Raw genomic sequence first — 4,014 nt, forward strand, 5'->3', positions numbered from 1 at the left:
AACTCATATATATATGTATCTGTGTGTGTGTGTGTGTGTGTGTGTGTGTGTATGTATGAGGAAATGCATTAATAATGTGACACAGCATTAGACAGGTACACATTTATCTGAACAGATGGTGAAACCTTCCACTAAGCAACTGGAAATTATTTTCCTTAAGTACTTTATTCCTAGCAGGACTACTTTTCCCAAAGAGAACATTTTCTTCCATCTCGAAAATGTGAAAATGACAAGTAACACCCATTGCATTTTTTTTTCTGATTGTGTATTTCATTGATCCCTTATTTAACAAAACCTGAAAAGTAACTTTTCATTACATTTATCCCATGACACATAATTTCAACTGTGAGAATTAGTAATAGAATGAATGACAAATGATAGAGATGGATTGACAGACGCTGGTAATTGTATGCGCTACCTTGGTTATTCTGTTCTGTCCAGACTTCTATATTTCATTTTGTCATCCTTTATACATTAAGCTTACTCATCCATCTTGTAGAAAGATGGAAAATTGCATAAATGGGTTATTCGGTTGTATTAGCACTGATAGAATAGAAATGAGCATTCCCATCAAAAGTCGGTGTAAGAGCTCATCTGAAGTGATGTGGCCTGTGATACTCTTTGTCTCCTAGGAAAGTCAGCGTCTTCTTGGGCAGAGTGTTCCAAATACTGAGGAAGAGTTCTTTCCATCTGGAAACGTTAGACAGTGGGGAAAGTAAACCACATGTCTACCTTCCAAAGAGAACACATTTCTAATGTGACACGCACTCTCTAGGTTATGTAACAGACAGCCAAAATTTCTGAGAAACTATTTTCACCACTCAAGAATATTTCAAAAATAAACAAAAACTCAGCAATTTAATCTAATTGGAAACTGGGACAACTCGTACTCGTCTACTTTATAGACATAATGAAATGATAGAAAATTGCCTATAGGGCAATATGGGACGCTGTGTAATTACTGCTTTCAAGGCATTTAGGGATGATAGAAATCACATTCTAATCATTTTAATTCAAGGCCACTGATCTTCCAACCCTTTCTTTGTTGGTTGTCAGAATGCCCTTACAACTACCATCAAATATACTACTTTTTATGTGTTAAATTGAGTTTGTTGGGTTTCCCATCCACCTCAAAGGGTCCAAACCTGATTTCTTTGTTTTAGTATCATAGAAAACATTCCCAAATGTTTTATTATTAAGACAATATAATCTTTTCAAATACTGTTGGAAAAAAATATTTTCTACAATATTCTAGCTTGTCTTTTAGAGAGAACACAGGAAAGGAAAACACAGAATTATCTCTTACAAACATGTTGTCATAGTTATACTTCATGATTTTAGTTAGAAAAACACTTTTATGTAAGGTAACATAAAATTAAACATGAAGTTTGCCATTAGAGATTCCAAATGCAACAATGTGAGAGATATTGGTAGTCTTCTTTACAAATCTGCCTATACTTCCACTGGCACACAGCAGGTTAAAAAAAAAAAATCAGGGGCCCAGCAGGTGGCGTGGTGATTAAGGCATTGTACTTTCATGTACCAATGGTTCAGTGACCTGAACCTCATACCTGTCATGTATGTGCGCATGCCCAAAATCCTGAAGGAGAATCGAGGCGAAGGGTTTTCAGTGTTGCCATCCCCTTGGGGAGGGGTGGGAGGTGGTTCATTGCTTTCTGTCTCTGTCTCTGTTTCTCTGGTAAACGCACACACCCTAATAGTAAAAATCTCTCTCTTAAGGAAAAAAAAAAAAAAAGAAGGTTTCAGTTAGTGAATAAATTCCCTATAATTCCAACAAAGCAGAAAGTCACAGGTAACTCTTAAGTATTATTAACTAGGAGCTTATATTCTCTGCTGAGAGGCTCAGAAATGAATGTCCCACATATCCATACTGGCAGGCCCCGTTCTTTCCTCTCCTCTTCCCAGCTCTCTCATCTAACTGGATGAGCAGATTTGATCAGGATTTCTCCTGGAACTACTACCAGGTTTCTTCTTTTGACTAAGACAAATTTTTCCGTGAAGACATCAGTTACAGGAGTGGCTTCCTCCTGGAAAAGTGCTAGAATAATGGCCAAGTTCTAGTGATACATTTTAAATGGAGACCATAAAAGAATACTGATGGTAGATGGTAGCCCTACAATAGAGGTTTCCATTTCCCTGCAAGTCATTGACACAGCACAATCTGTGGAATGAAATAGAACTTATCACCATGATCATCAGTCCTCATAGAAAAGTAAATAATCATTGAAAAGTTTCCATTAAAAACTCAAAATTTCTCAGCAGGTATAGAAATGCTGCAATCCCATTCACTTCATTTTCCTCTGGGACTTTGGCCATGCACATATATGCCCCCAGTGTGATTTTCAAGGGACTTGGGCCAGGACTTGAAACATGGCTTGACATGTGAGAGTCCAATGCCTTAACCCTCAATCCACCTGCTGGTTCCCATTTCTCCATTTTTAAGTCACTGTCTTCCTATTTTCTTTGATTACTAAATCCTAATATGGCTAAATAAATGAAGTTTTAAATTAAGAAAAACTCAAATGTTAATGTTTATTATTATTATTATTTTGGTCCATATATTTCTCAGGCTAGGGAAGAGAGATATTTTCTGTTCTTTTCTACCGTTATGCATCAATGGCACTTTGAAGAAAATACACCAATGCATGATTGAGTGCACTATATTTGTAAATAAATTTAAATACACTTGATATGGTTAAACTCTCACCCCAGGTTCTCAATTCCGAAGTAACTTATTAGTTCTTTTTGCTATCTCGTTTGTTCCAATAGTACTCCAACAAGTGACCCCACTGCTATGGTTTCTTCCTTGGGACTGGTGTCCTACCACTGCTCTGCCTGCAGGCACCTCATATCAATTACCTGTCCAAATTGCTCCCAGTTTCCCAGATGCAGTGATTGGCTTTCCTGTACTGATATCCTGTACAGGATGTAGTGCCGTCAGTCATCTGCTTGCCTCTCCCAAGTGCCTGTCACCAAACTTTAGATCAATGGTTGCCAAACTTCAGAGTCCGTTAAGAATTGCTTAGGGTACTTGTCAGAAGTACATATTCCAGGACTCTCACTTAACACATTCTGATTTGGTTATGTTGGGCTAAGAAGGTGCATTAGCAAACACACAGGCTGCTGGAGAAACAAATGCTCTCCAGAACAGACTTTAAGAAAGTCTCCTATTAAGAGTCTGTTTTATCTGTCTGATAAAAGACTTTGCTCACCAAACACACCTGTGCTCTCTTCCAGCATTAGCACCACTGCAGCTAGTGTTGCTCCAGTCGCTATCTTGGGAACCTTAGAGCATGCCAATCATCAAATCACCAACCCACCTTACATGCGGCTTTGTACTACCATCATGTTTTCTGCCCTGTAAGTTCTAGAGATTGTATGGCGGGGTAGGTTCCAAAGAACAAATGAGTCATGATCCTATGACGTAAGTGGGCCTCATTTACATCTCAAAGGTAAATCCACTCTACTCTTATCTCAAAGTTATTCCCTGAAACTGTGTAATTAGTTATAATTCAACTTCTTCAACCTCTAACCATGACATTTTGGCATAATAAGCAAAATATATCACTAAACACCTTCCAATGAAATCAGCATATTCAGTTGCAAAATAGAAATCTAATTACATCGCTACAGCTCTAGGCTGTGAGGTTCAGCTTTATATAACTTTTGGCAGAACATATGTGAAGATAGTGTGAAATTGCTTCAGGGTATTTTCCTTTTGTGAGAAACTGCAAGTTTCATAATGCAAACCAATTATTTTTCAGGGATTATTAAGCTAAGGGTAACAGTAATTCTATAATCTTTTTAATATTCATAGATGTCACAAATATTACTAAATTTATATAACTTCTTGTAGATCAATAGTACACTTGTAGATTAAGAACCCAACCTATTCTGGTTACCATTTTAATGGAAAAGAAACCAGCAATGGGAGTCTTGAGAATTTTAGTACTGTATAATTTTCTCAGTATTTACGATATCGTCAGTTGGCAT

General features: G+C 37.2%; 1 protein-coding gene across 2 annotated transcripts in view; it reads left to right on the forward strand.

Annotated features, from left to right (window-relative positions):
* Positions 1 to 4,014, forward strand: part of LRRTM4 (leucine rich repeat transmembrane neuronal 4) — an 847,085-nt gene that overhangs the window by 618,943 nt on the left and 224,128 nt on the right. The window contains exon 2 of one of the 2 annotated variants that reach the window (XR_003549825.1): positions 3,259 to 3,381. The exons of the other annotated variant lie outside the window; for it this stretch is intronic. The gene's annotated coding sequence lies outside the window, so the exon portion shown is untranslated. The remainder of the gene's footprint in view (positions 1 to 3,258; positions 3,382 to 4,014) is intronic. 2 annotated transcript variants of the gene reach the window in all.

Source organism: Tupaia chinensis, unplaced genomic scaffold, assembly GCF_000334495.1.
Source record: "Tupaia chinensis unplaced genomic scaffold, TupChi_1.0 Scaffold000316_1, whole genome shotgun sequence".
NCBI classification, from domain to species: domain Eukaryota; kingdom Metazoa; phylum Chordata; class Mammalia; order Scandentia; family Tupaiidae; genus Tupaia; species Tupaia belangeri.